This window comes from Centruroides vittatus, unplaced genomic scaffold (genome assembly GCF_030686945.1).
Source record: "Centruroides vittatus isolate TY-2023 unplaced genomic scaffold, ASM3068694v2 contig_3268, whole genome shotgun sequence".
Lineage (NCBI taxonomy): Eukaryota > Metazoa > Arthropoda > Arachnida > Scorpiones > Buthidae > Centruroides > Centruroides vittatus.
Window position 1 is genome coordinate 1 of NW_027122099.1, and position 14,832 is coordinate 14,832.

Sequence of the window (14,832 nt, forward strand, 5' to 3'; positions counted from 1 at the left end):
TATTTAAAGTTTGAGAACAAAAATTACATAAAGAAAGCTTCAACATAAAAACATATTTTGTTACATCTTTCCAGACCAAACTCTTGTTGTTGGAGAGCATACATTAACAGTAAATGCCAAAATTTGAAATTACATTCAAGTTCCCGACAAAAAATTGTTGACCGGAAAATAACATTAATTGAACCCGACAATTAAAGAAAAATTGTACCTTATACATTGACTTTTTCAAATGTACATAAGAAAATAAAACAGATTTGCATAACAAATGAACAAAATTCTTTTAAAAATGTAACATAGAAAATAAATTTACACAAGAATAAGCCGGTTCGGTTAAAATGCATCAGCCGTCATCCCCAGATGGGGCTGAAAACATGGAAGTAGAAACTGGGTTCCTATTTAAATACATACTTTACTTTCTTATTTAGACCATACACTTGTGGTCAGAGAAGATAAAATTTGATACAATTTTTAACAAAAGGACTTGTTGTCTAACAAAAATCATCAAAAAACAAGTTGTTGAACTTTAATTCCAACTCTTTGGGTGTTTTTAACACAAGATTCACAAAACATGCAAAAGTTAAAGATTTTATTTACAACAGTCACATTGTTTTTGCAACGTCACCAGTCATCTCTAAATAACACCTTGTTTTCATTGACTTTAATGATATTTTCTGATCCTTTATAGGATCTGTTTATCTCTTCAGGTGTCATTGTTTGAAAGTCACTAAGTATTTTATACTCAGCCTCCTGTTAAACTTAGTAATAAACAGTGATGCGTTACACCATTTTCTATCAAATAGGAGGGCACAACGAACCTTCCACAGCATCCTCTTTATTAAGCCTAACATCCAGTTTAGGAAGTAACCATTTTGACCAGGTAGGTACTGGTAATCGGGGTATTTCACTACCTCCCAAGTAATATTAACTTTCCATATCTTTGCCATCCAGCTCCAAGCACTCTTTGCTAAGTCACATTGGTAAAAGATATGTATAATGGATTCTGATAAACTACACCTGGGACAATTCTCATTACGCATACGATGATAGAGATGCAGATATTCTTTAGTCATTACTACGTTATTTAAAATTCTCCAAGATACCTCTATCCACTCAGCTGGAAGACTATGTATTTTTTTCCAAATTACATCCCAATTTAATACACTATTATTCATGTTATCATTTATATGCTGCTTGAAAATGGACCTATAGATGTTTCTTGGTCTAATATTGACATTACTGTTAGTAATATCTAACTCTTCATTTAGTAATTTCCTTATGATTTTTTTCCAGTTTTTATAAATCCGTTTATTACTAATTAAGAACGGATAGTTCTCAGTAGGTTGGCTAAAACTATTACTTATAGGCCCTAGAATATACCGTATAATATAGTATACAAAATGAGTCCAATTCCTAAGATTATCTATAATAACAGTCATTTGTAATGCTCTTTCAAAGGTTTTGATATCTCATATGCCCCACCCTCCCCAATTTACATAATTTTTCATGATTTTACGGCTTAAAGGTTCAAAATTACTGTCCCAAATAAATGGATAAATCAGAGACTCTAGTTGCTTTTTCTCCATAGAATTTCGGTTTGTAATGTATAGGATATAAACAATTCTTGATATTAATACACTATTTGCTATTTTAACCCGTTCTGGTAAGTATAACCAATGGTGTTGCCATTCCTTAATCCCTTCATTTATTTTGTATTTCATCTCTTTCAGGTTATTCTCTCGAGCATTTGCCCCAAACCATACCCCCAAGATTTTCATATCCTGAACGTGATTAAAGATGTTCATTACTATTTCCTAGGTTGCCCACAATTGTCAGAATTTTACTCTTTGTTCTATTTGTTTCCATTCCTGTTAACGTACCAAAAATTTCAATTTGTTTTACTATTTTTTCTAGGCTATAGTTATTTACTATGAAGAAATTCACGTCGTCTGCGTGCGCTACGAATTTTATACTTTCTTGTGAGCCTGGAATATGGACTGCATCAATTGAATTATCAGTTTGGACATTATTAAGAAGAACGTTGATGTAGATTGTGAATAGAAGCATAGATGCAGGGCATCCCTGCCTCACGCCCTTACCACAATCAATACTGTCAGAGATTTTACCGTTCAGACTGATAAACGTACTGGGTGATTTGTAAAGCCTTTTTACAAAATCTACTTCCTGATTATTTAACCCATAACTCTCTAAAAAGCGCCATAATATCTTCTTGTTAACCGTATCAAACGCCTTTCGTATGTCTATAGAAAGTATGGAGAGCGGGCGACCCCATTCTCTATATAGGTCCTGTATTAGCTTCATGCAGAAAATGTTATTTTGGATCGTGCGACCTCTAATCCCACCGTTTTGGGTACTGACAATGCTATTTATAAAAATCTTTTCCAGCCTCTTTGCTAGTATTATACTATAAACTTTATAATCTAAGTTTAGGAGTGTAATGGGTCTATAATTTTCTAGACCCTTATCCATCCCATCCTTTTTACTTAATAAAAACATCTTCCCAAAGCCAAAAGAATTACTGTAGGCGTTAAAATTAAGTAGAACGTATAGTATGTTGGTAAGGTCTTCCCCAAAATATTTAAAAAATTCGGCATTTAAGAGGTCCCTCCTTGGTGCTTTTCTAGTATGTAACTCCTAGATCGCCTCTTGAATTTCATTCTCATTGATTTCCTTGTTTATAATAATATCAGTTTTCTCTTTGACAGGAATAATATTTTTTGTTACTGCTTCCCATAAGGAATTATTTGGTTCTATTTCTTTGAAAAGATGAGTATAAAACTCATGAAATTTTTCCAATATTGGCTCCGTATCTTCAATACTATTTCCATTAATCTTAATTCTTTTTATTTTTAAACTGTCTCGTGTTTTAATTTTCTTGGCGAATAAATCCTTTTCTGCCTGTCTTTTTATCCCAAATTTCTGCAGTTTATAATTAACATAATTTTCCTTATTTTTGATTTCTATTTCTTCGCTAATCTTCTTTTCTATACTTTCAATGTTTCTCTGTTTGCCCTGTATGATATTTTGAGTAAGTTCGCGTTGTAACTGTTTCATTTTATTAAAACGTTTCCTTTTTATTCTATTCCAAGTGTTTTCTAAAATTTTCTGAATTTGTTCTTTTAATTTTTCCCATTTCTCCCAATCTACTCCCTCTTTGTTTACATTTAAAAGATTCTTAATTTCTCTTCTGAAGACCTCGTCGTCCAAGATTTCTTTCGTTATTTTAACTTGGCCATTACTCTTTTGTTTTTTATTTATTTTTAAAGTCAACTCTACCATGTCATGGTCGGAAATTCTTCTTTCTTCATGACTTATCGCATAATGGCTAACGTTTATGATCCTATTTATCGTTTCCGAAATATAGATGCGATCCAGTCGTTCTCTAATCCCACGTCCCTCCCATGTAAACCCAGGGTGGGATGGATAAAAATAGCGATAGGTGTCAATCAAACCATAGTTCTTGACCATTTCGCTTAAAATACCTCTTGAGCTGTCCGTATGAAGCGGAAAATTTTTGTCTATAACTGACAAAACTGTATTAAAGTCCCCTAACAAAATGAGGTCCCTTCCCCCTGTCATAAAACTAGATACGGTTTTAAAGAAATCCTTTCTCTCAACAGGCCTAACAGGCGCATATATGCTAATAATTTTAATTTGATTATTCCCAATATCTACATCAACAGTAAGTATTCGACCTGTACTATCTGTTTTAAAGTCTTGTATCTTAATTGTTTTTTTTATAAGGAGTAGGATGCCCGTGCTTCCCCGACTAGCGAAAGAGCTATAAATATTATACATCGTAAAAATTTTTCTCAACTGTCTTAATTCGAAAAAGTTTTCAATATTTGTATGTTGGATCCCTAAGATATCTATCGAATTTGTTAAAACCAAATTTAAAATTTCTATCTGTTTTTCCTTCCCCTTGAAACCAGAAATGTTGATTGTTCTAATGTTTATAAACCTAGCCATTATCTTTTCTAGACAGATGTTTTCTTGACCGTTTACTCATCATTTCTGCGTTTGCGCTTAAAACTCTTGCCATCGTTTTCGAGGATTGCCTTTTTGGCTCTCTAACCTCTAACTTTTCAACCACGATTGTCGGTTCTACATTCTTTTCAGAGTTATCTACCGTTTTTTGTACTAAACCTATGTTATCTATCTCTTCATCCCATTTACGTTTTTTCTCTTCTACGTGAGTTATTTCTCCACTTTCTATGACCTCCATTTGACTCTGTGTTTCTGTCTCTACCTCTTTTATTTCCTCGTTTTTTTGTTTTCTATTGTTTTCCTGTCTAATTCTCTCCAAACTTAGTTCCCTCCTTCTCTCCATACTTCTGTTTCGTGGGCCCCTCCTACAAACCTCTGCGAATGTTAATTCTGGACATTTTTGATCTTTATCATGAGTTCTTTTGCAATTATAGCAGACGTTGCAGTCCCTTCTAAGATGGAACGGGCTCTCACAGGTATAACACAGTTTTACTACACAATTTGCTATTTCGTGGTCCCTCCCTCCGCATCTCTTGCATTCCTTTTGTTGTCCTACATAAATTAATTGAACCTTGCGTCCTAATATCTCCATAAAGTTCGGAATATATTTCCTAGTTATCATTACGACTCTATATGTCCCTGTTTTTACCGCTGTGCCCGGATATGTAAAAGCATCTAATTTTACAACCTTACCGAATTTCCCCATAGATTCTTGTACTAATTCTAAATCTACTTCAGTAGGCATTAGTCTAATCGATATTACAACTATTTCCGATTCCAAACTCTCTACAATGTAATTAAAATTTCCTACCTTAATTTCACGTCCAATTATTTTTAGTTTATCGTCCACAGATTTAAGTCCAATTTCGACGACTCCACGTGGGTGGTAACATATCTGGTCTACTCTATCCGGTGTTTCCAGAGTCTCTTCCAGAACTTTCAATAGTTCCATAGTATCGATGCGTTCCTTTGTCACGATCCGAACTGATCTCACTTCCGAGTACTTCTTCATCCGTTCTTTTCTTTCCTTTGCTGGATTCTCTTCCATTTCAAGTTCCATGGTTGATTCTCCGTCATCCGACATCTCTCCAGACGCTGCTGCCGAAGCTTCTTCTCGGGACACCACTTCTCCTGTCTGGTCCGACGATTCTTCGGAAGCCGCAGTATGACTCACCGACGGAGAAACACCTCTCGTCTGGTAGTCCTTGCTCACTGATGGGCGAGGGGAGCCCATCCGGTGGCCGGTGGTCGAGGAACGACCCGTCGAGGGGCGAGGAGAGCCCGTCCGACGGCCTGGAGCAGAAAGTCGACTCGCCGACGGACCAGGGTTGTCCGTCTGGCGGTCCATCGCCAAGTGGTCGGCGGGAAGTCGTTAGTATAAATAAGTCACAAAGTCCACTTACCACTCATCAAACACACAGGCTATTCCAGGAAATAACGTCCAAACCAGGCTGACACAAACACAGTTTAAACTGTAAAAAATAATAACAAAGTTAGTTTGACTAGGCAAATTAACAACAGATATCACAATTTAATCTTAGCCATAAGGCCGAGAAGCGATAAAAAACAGATCAAAAGTGCCGACGCGCCAAGTGTGGAGACGTCTTTTTCATTTCCTATGTCCTCAATTGTGACGTCATTTCGTACGGAGCAGTTTTTGCGCAGAAAATCAGGCCAGGAGGAGAATGGTCAGATGATTAAAGCTTCAGGAAGTAACTGGATAGCGCATTTAAAAGTGTAGATAGGTGCCATTTAATCCTTTCGACCATCAGTAGCCAGAGGGAGGAAAACGCCCCCGGCATTCGTCCCGGTGCGTAATCGTGGTACTGATGCAAGTTCGAGTATATAATTGTTTCCCCCTTCCGAATAAGTTCCAAGCGTGTGTATCTATTGTACGAAAACAGCCGATTCCGTTTTTGATTTTTTGCATATGGAAAATTTCGAAAAAATTGGTTTTTTCGAATTTTTGGAAAATAATTTTTTTGCTTCCTCGTTGTTTAATGTTTACTTCTTATTCGCTGCACAGTGACTACTTGCCGCCATGTAGTATTATTTGTTCGATTCTGCCACATCAATTAAAATACAGGGAGTGTAAAAATAGTTTTCATAAAAATATTTCAACTCTGTTCTTATCAGCTTGACAAAAATTAAGTTGAGAAATAATTCTTTCTCTTCTTAATTTGTGTCTGTTTCTAATTTTTCTGATTTATTTCCCCGAAAGGGGTGGGCTATCCCGAGATGTAGTGCAATACTCGGGCAACCCGTGGCCGGGAGGGAGCAAGCCCCCGTTCCCTGCCTGTTTCCAAAAATCAGATGATATAAGCAAGGCCCCCGATGGGGGCCCTATCAGATATCAAGCTGATAAGAACAGATTTGAAAGCCTTTTATTTATGATAAATCAAAAATTACATTTGGTATATGGGAATAAAAGTAGAAGGTAAAAATTTGGAATATATATAAAGAGCGCGTTCCATGGGCACATAGCCTGCTGAGAACACGAGTATTTACACAAGAGTCACGCGTTGAGGTGACTTATTATACTATGTGGGCACAAGCCTTAACAAAGGAAATGCTAGGCGCGTTCCATGGGCATAAGATCCCCTGAAGGTGCGATAATTACAAAGAGTGTGGCATGGCCTAGGCCAGCCAAGTACAAAGATGGACATCTTGTCCATTTACAGAGTGTGGTAAGGTGAGAACAATGAATAGAATAACGCGTTCCATGGGTTCAAAGCCTGCTGTGAATACTGAGTCACGCGTTGAGGTGACAGATAATATCAGGGGGTATGTGCAGCGCGTTTTATGGGCTCCAAGCCAGCCAGAGGTGCAAACGTTACAACTAGTCACAACTTAGGTGACTGCGGGTGGTGTGGTACAAGCCAATAAAGTACAAAGATGGGCATATTGTCCCATTATAAATTACAAATTTGTTATTGCGTACAGAGATAAAAGTCGGTGTAAAAGAACAATACATGGGCTCTTAGCCAGCTAGTAGTGGGTACAAATTATGGTCGAGGGTTGTTTTGTCTTTTGTTATCCTGACTATGGGTGCTCTGTTGAGGGTTGTTGAGCTGTCTTCTTCCACCTTCGAGGTGTCGAATGTAGATTTCACCGCTGTGTTTTATATTTTCACTTACCATGAGCTTCTTCATCACCTTAAAATAATTACGATGGATCGCGAGGCGTCGTAGGGTGGCTTCATTAGCTGTGTTATATCCTCCCAAGTCGCCCACGATGAATGCGTCGATGAACGTATCGTACCCTCTCGATCTGAAGAAGTTTGTTAAGTCCCTGTATTTGTGGATCTTCTCGTCTCTGGCTTTGGTGAATGCGTCAGTTCCGTTTTCAAATGGGGTAGCCACGTCTATAATTGTAGCAGATTTGGAGGCGTCGTCGATGATTACAAAGTCTGGTCTGCAGTTCTGGTCGTACTCCGGGATCCTTTGGTTGATGTAGGTTCGGGCATTTCTTTTATCAGTGGCGGCCACGAGTCGGTTGAGGATGCCGTTGTGCCTTCTGGTGATTGCCACCATGTTGGATGGACAGTGGCACAGTACGTGTGCCAAAGTTTCATTGGCATGATTGCATCTGCGGCATTTTTTAGTTAGGTTACCAAACCTACGATTGCCTCTGAGCAGGACAACGCTGAGGCGTGCCCGGTGCACGAATCTCCAATCGGCAAATTGCGTGTACTTACCCTCACGCATGTAATGATTACTTTCCCAATTGGAGGCTGTGATATTAAATGCCTTACCCTGGTCCGGTTTTCGGAGAAGGGACTGTAGGTGCTTGTGTCTTACCAGTGTGTTGAGAAGACGCGAGCAGTCGTTCTTTTTTATTAGGTTTTCCTGATGTAGGAGGATGGGGCCTTCTTCACCTGGGTGCCACTGGATCGGCATCCACTTCCAGAGGCGTCTGCTAGCGGCGCGCAGTCTGGTCCATGCTGAATGGATATCCTTGGAGCTGCTACCGAATTCATGTTCAGTTGAGCCGTTGAGGTAAGTGCAGCAATCTTCTGGTGTTGGGGTTCGGCCGATCCTCTTCTTGACGACTGTAGTCAGGGCATTTATGGCAGTTTCACGTACCTTTCTGTCCCTAGAATTAAAAATACGAACAGCGTGGCATACTTGTGCCACATCTGCTAGTGTACTGCAAGGCAGGAGATTCGCCCCGCCTTGGTTGTTGGCCATATACAATACCTTATTACTGGCTCGTTTTGGGAGATTGAGCCATCTTTTGACTTTGGTTTTAATTGACTTGTCTAATTTGTCCATTGCTTTTTTCGGTGTTGTGCCTAGCGTTAGGTGGAAGATGAGACGTGGAATAAGGAACGTATTGACAGCGTCTATGCGTTGCCACGGAGCCAACTTTGAATTGTGCAGTTTGTCTAGGTCATTCAATATGGAGTCTATTGGTTTGGGGCTAGTCCAACCAGTGGCAAAGCCCGTTGGCACACCTAGGTGACTGTATACCTCGTCAGGTCCTAGACTGGGGATATACTCACCTTGTACCATAAAACGTTCCTTTACTTGTAGTATGAGCCTTACCATCTACCGATAGTGATGCGCATCTTGCTGGATTAAAGCGGACCTTTGCCCAGTCCGCCCAGGCTTCCATCTTCTGTAGTTGGTCTGCCAGGCCTTGTTCAGTGTCTGAAATGAGAGTAACATCATCGGCATAGGCCAAGATGTTGAACTTGCTACCGTAAAGTTCGTAGCCATTGTTGAGATCAGAGGTCATCCTAATGCCTACTTCCAAGGCGATGTTAAAAAGGATGGGGCTGATGGGACAGCCCTGACGCACCCCTGAGAGGATAGGGATCGGCGGAAGGTAGCCAGAGTTCGTCCTTACCCGAGTCGAGCTGTCAGTGTAGAGGGTTTTGATAATATCAATAGAGTTGTGGTGGAGACCAATCCACTCCAAACTCCTCCAGAGCGTTTCATGCGGGATCGACCCAAAAGCATTGCAAAGGTCGAGCCAAGCAATATAGCATGATTTCCTTTGACGGCGGGCATCCTGGATCCTTGTTTGCAGTATATAGTTGTGGTCTTGGCACCCTTCGTAATGGACAAATCCCTTCTGTGCCGGTGATAAGCGGTCATTCTGCTCACACCATTTTAGGAGCCTGTTTGCCAGACAGGCAGTATATAATTTACTGATCGTGCAAGACAGGGAGATTGGCCGCCAGTTGCTGATGTCGTCTAGTGGGCCTTTCTTATGTGCCAAGATAGTGGTGGACATACGCCATGCGTATGGAATATGACCCGTGCGTCTTACGGCGTTGAATATCGCTGCTATGATGTAGCCTTCTGGATCCGTCTCCAGTGACTATACCGGAAGCTGTCTGGTCCTGGTGCCGTGTTTCTACCACGACGAAGACGGTCTGCTACCTCGCTGGGGGTGAAAGGCAGCTCCAGTGGGTTCTTCCCAGAAGTTGGCGGTGGTAGGTTGTCTAACGGGGCAGGGCTCGATATTGCAGGAGTGGTACCTAAAACAGAGGTGAAGTGCTCTCTGATTAGTGTTTCGTCGATAGTACAGTACCTGTTGTTTCCTCCTGATATCGCTGAGAAGGCTCTCTTTTTATTGGCCCTATAAAGTTTTTGTATTTCACTCGCGTTCTGAGTGATGCCCTGGTGATGGTTTGACTGTCGGCGACGGTTGTTTGGACGCAGCTTGAGGTTGATTGGTCGGACTTTGCACATATCGTATAAGAGATTTGTGAGGTCCCCTAAGATGTTCTCAAACATATCTTCGTCCATTGCAGAATCAAACCTTTCCTTCCATGCTAGGACCCATGGCGGCGTAGAATTTTCTGATCCAGCATCTGTGGGTGTGTTGACCTCTGCTTCAGCAGCTGGAGTGGTTGCTGACTGTGGAGGGGTATCAGACCTGGAAGAGGTAAAAGAATGCTGCGCATTGGGTGGTAGTTGAAGAGGTGTAAGCCTTACCTCCAGTAGTGGGAGGTTGTGGTTTTGAAACTGAGGACTCTCTAGGGCAGCGTCCGTAGAACTTGTTGGGTAGGTCAGTTCAGGCGTCAGTGTTGGTTGTCTTAGATTAGATTGTGATTCCGTCGTTGTTGCCGGTTGATTCTCATCTGGCGGTGATAGGCAATTTGTTGGCGATGGTCGTAGTCGACTCGAACGAGTTAGATACCCTGGGGAAGGCGAATGGTGCTCTGGTTGGGATGCCTCGCTGGGCTGGGCTTGTTGGATAGACCTGGTTGATCTTCTGGGTCTGGGAGGCGTTGTACTCGAAGATTGGGGAGATTGCGTTTCGTCTAGTGAGTCGTCGTTGCTTGCCTGGGACTGTGCAGCTCTGCGTCGCTTCTTTGTACTATACCTTTTCCTTGGCCTGGTCGGTATACATAGTATTTTCTTATCGGCCGGGATTGGAGGAGGTGGCGACATTGCTTCTATGCTGGCTTTGCAGGATTCAGCACGTAACTGATGTGCTTTAAGATCTTTGAGGTGGTCTTGGATTAGGCTGCAGGCGCGGCACTCAAACCTGAGCTTTGTGCCGTGCACGTGCTTGAGATGTTTCACAAGTCTTGCGTGATCCGAGTAGTCCCTAGGAATAGGCAAGCAGAGACTACACCCATGCGGTGGGTGTAGCGGGACTAGGACAGTCACTTCCGGCAAGGCTTCCATGATCAATGTGTAGCGATAGTGAGGAGAAGAAAGGGGGTGAAAAGCCTCCTGAGGCGCCGAGGCGGCCAATCAAAGGGAAGGCAGCAAGAGGAAGTATAGACTAGTGGAAGTACTAAGACTTCCACTAGTGGAAGGAAACTAGTGCGTCCGCCCACTTAAGGTCGGCGGAGCGATAGGAAGGTTTTGCTGGTCGAGCAGCGAATACACGGTGCGTTTAAACCGTGCAGGCCACTCTTCCAGCGGAAGAGAGAAGGCGGTAGGACAGAGGAATTTTAAAAGTACTTACCAACGGCTGGGGAGCAGGTGGCTCAAAGTCCAGTTGACGTTCTTGGAGGCAGGCATAGATCTGTATCAAGCTGAAAAGATCAAGCTGATAAGAACAGATACTGTGTTTTCATAGTTTTGAGCAGGGTGACCGAAGTCACCCCACAGGCCTAAACCCGATACCACTACCAACCACCCGGACGGGAGAAACCACAGCAGAAACTCCCGAACCACAAGTAAGTGGCGTTAGAGTAAGGCTAACACTTATAAACAACCATATTTCATTAACATCGAATACTTTCAGGTATCTTCTAGACCTCTAAACACAGCATATTAGTACCCACATCACATATCTGGTTATCAACACTTAATAACAGGTAAGTATCAAAACTAATAACTATAGTCCATAAACATCGCTTAACAAATAAACATTGAACCATCAACTATAAACAATAATATCCACGTAACATATCCAATAACATCAATCAGCATCCAATAAATATCAAAACTAGTAACACTAAAACTCATAAACAACACTTAAAAGTAAGTAAACATCAACAGGTAAGTATAAACTAACATAATAAACATCAGTTAGTAACTAACATACTAAAAACCCGCGTATAATACAAGTTCATAAGAACTTCTAAAATAACAACAAAACTCTAACATCAATAACCAAACTCATAAACAAACAGTCAAGTAACACAAACTAAACTTTCCTCACTGCATACTATTGTTCCTTTTAAAACCTTAGCTGCAAACTGTGACTTTTTAAGTATTTTCATATCATCTAATAATTCTTCCTTTAATGCCTGTTTTTTCTCTTCATCTTTTTCTTTCATAATATCAAACCACAGTGCAAATTGTGCACTGCACCACCCTTCTTCCTGTAAGTCTATAACTGACTTTTTATACGTTTTATTGCCCAATTTGACAATATATATCCTAGGCCATCTATTTGATAAAGATTCACCCTAGTCATTCCTCATTTCATCAGTCACTTTGAACTTTTCTTTCTTTTTAACTACTTTTTTAATTTCTTTTTTTTTTCTACATAACCCTTTTTAGCTTCCTGTATTTCATTTCCAGGGCTTTCCCTTACTCGTTTTTTATTACTATCTTTTTCTACTCCTTTTTCCTCTTCTATACTCCTTTCACAAATGTCATACACGTTCACCAGAGCTTCTTTAATTTTTATTACACTATCATCTAAACTTTTTCTTGACTTTCCTGCATTAATTCACTTTCTTCATTTCTTTCTTTACTAATTTTCAACTCTTTTTCATTAATACAATCTTTTTTCTTGTGTCCTATTCCATTACATAGAAAACACTTTATTTTTGGACAATCTTTTGCCCTATGATCTCTATCTAAACAATTACCACACATCCATCTAATGCCTCTATAGTCTGCTCTTATCTTACATCCTCTTATCATGAGAAAATTCGGGACTTCTTTTTTCATAACTAAACTCACTATCCTAGTACCAGTAACTATCTTTAGATTCGGTAAGTAATATTCCTTTGCTATAGACCTTACTTTTCCATATTTTGTTAATTCATCTTCTAACTCTTTATTTTTAATTTCAAAAGGGACTCTTCTTAACATTATCCTCTTAACATTCCCTTTCATGCAACTGACTTCTAATCTTTCGTTATCTACCTCCCATTCTATATCGAAAACTTTCCACTTAACTTCCTCACTAGCAAAGTAATCACACAGTCATGGACTGATAATTCCTCAACTTGTACTATCGCTTCTGTATTACTTAACTCTTCTAGAATTCTTTTTACCACTATCTTCCATGACATCTCCACTTTACAAAAAAATCTCAAAGACAACTCACCAATCTCCAATTCCGTCATTTTACCGATTTTCTTTTCCTTTCAGGAAACAAAGTCCAAAGTCCAAACTATAGGTAAGTCCAACAGGAACAAAGTCCAAACTCCAAAGCAGTCAAGAAGTCTAAGTCCAAACTCCAAAGCAGTCTAGAAGTCCACGTCCAGGCTCGGCGAACCAAGATGACCAACACCTGCAAGGAGCACCTATGGCAGCACCCAGGGAACAGGATCACCGAAGAAAGACCGGAACAGCAGGCCACCAAATCCAACAGGAACACCAGGTAAGTCCAACACCAACTTCACAGCATCAGGAACACAAGACAGCAGGAACGGCTGGAACACCTCCCAACTCGACCTTATGGGCTTACAAGACCTATACCTATTAAATAAAAGTTTATTATTTACCAAAACATTTACATAAGATTACACATCTACTATCACATATGAGAGTATTACATATAGGGTATCAACAGATTGCATACTTCGGTACACCAGAAAGCCGAGAAGAATAAACATACCCGGTTACCAAAGCGCGACAATAATTACAGAAGGTAACTGGTTGGTGCAGGGAGAGACATGACAATAGTTGAATGATGATCACAACAATATTAAATTACAGTGATGGATTACAATTTTCACATCAAATATAAGGATTACAAACATGTGATATTGATAAAGACCTGAGCTGTTGACTAAAGATATTGATTAGCTTTTTTTCTTTTTTTTTTTTCTTTTTCTTTTTTTTTTTTTATATTTTTATTTATATTTTTTTTTAGTATTAACATATATACAAATATGTAGCTTGATAAAAATGTACATAAAAGGGAGAACTACATAGGGTAGCAACAGATTGCAGCCTTTGATCTACAGAGACTTGATGAATACGTTACAGAACCAGTTACAGAAGCGCGACACTATATACAGATGAGAAAGTAGCAGCAGCTGATGGACAGATCATACCAAAGGAGTAATTACAGTGATACATTGCAGTACAACAAAAGATAGAAATTACAAACAACCAAACTTATATATGACATATAGTTGCATGTTACAGAATAATTGCCGTTGATGGTTACATTATAACACATTTTTCAATAGAATGTACAAAGGAAACCGTGAGGAACAAATATGACCAGCAGACAACTAAGCGTGGGGGCCCACACATAAGGTCAGGAGGCAGCACAATGGGAGCAACACTGGCGGCGAAGGTTAATCGTCCCAGTCATCATTGGTCTTGGCCATAAGGCCGAGAAGCGATAAAAAACAGATCAAAAGTGCCGACGCGCCAAGTGTGGAGACGTCTTTTTCATTTCCTATGTCCTCAATTGTGACGTCATTTCGTACGGAGCAGTTTTTGCGCAGAAAATCAGGCCAGGAGGAGAATGGTCAGATGATAAAAGCTTCAGGAAGTAACTGGATAGCGCATTTAAAAGTGTAGATAGGTGCCATTTAATCCTTTCGACCATCAGTAGCCAGAGGGAGGAAAACGCCCCCGGCATTCGTCCCGGTGCGTAATCGTGGTACTGATGCAAGTCCGAGTATATAATTGTTTCCCCCTTCCGAATAAGTTCCAAGCGTGTGTATCTATTGTACGAAAACAGCCGATTCCGTTTTTGATTTTTTGCATATGGAAAATTTCGAAAAAATTGGTTTTTTCGAATTTTTGGAAAATAATTTTTCTGCTTCCTCGTTGTTTAATGTTTACTTCTTATTCGCTGCACAGTGACTACTTGCCGCCATCTAGTATTATTTGTTCGATTCTGCCACATCAATTAAAATACAGGGAGTGTAAAAATAGTTTTCATAAAAATATTTCAACTCTGTTCTTATCAGCTTGAGAAAAATTAAGTTGAGAAATAATTCTTTCTCTTCTTAATTTGTGTCTGTTTCTAATTTTTCTGATTTATTTCCCCGAAAGGGGTGGGCTATCCCGAGATGTAGTGCAATACTCGGGCAACCCGTGGCCGGGAGGGAGCAAGCCCCCGTTCCCTGCCTGTTTCCAAAAATCAGATGTTATAAGCAAGGCCCCCGATGGGGGCCCTATCAGATATCAAGCTGATAAGAACAGATACTTT

The 14,832-nt window shown here is 40.1% G+C and overlaps 1 non-coding gene and 1 pseudogene across 1 annotated transcript; both read right to left on the reverse strand.

Moving 5' to 3' along the window:
- Window positions 1–6,223: 6,223 nt before the first annotated feature.
- LOC136973691 (U2 spliceosomal RNA) lies at window positions 6,224–6,416 on the reverse strand. The gene has a single exon (XR_010880535.1). It is a non-coding gene; the product is annotated as a U2 spliceosomal RNA (small nuclear RNA).
- An 8,256-nt stretch (window positions 6,417–14,672) lies between these two features.
- On the reverse strand, window positions 14,673–14,832 carry LOC136973690 (U2 spliceosomal RNA; annotated as a pseudogene; the record flags this gene model as incomplete).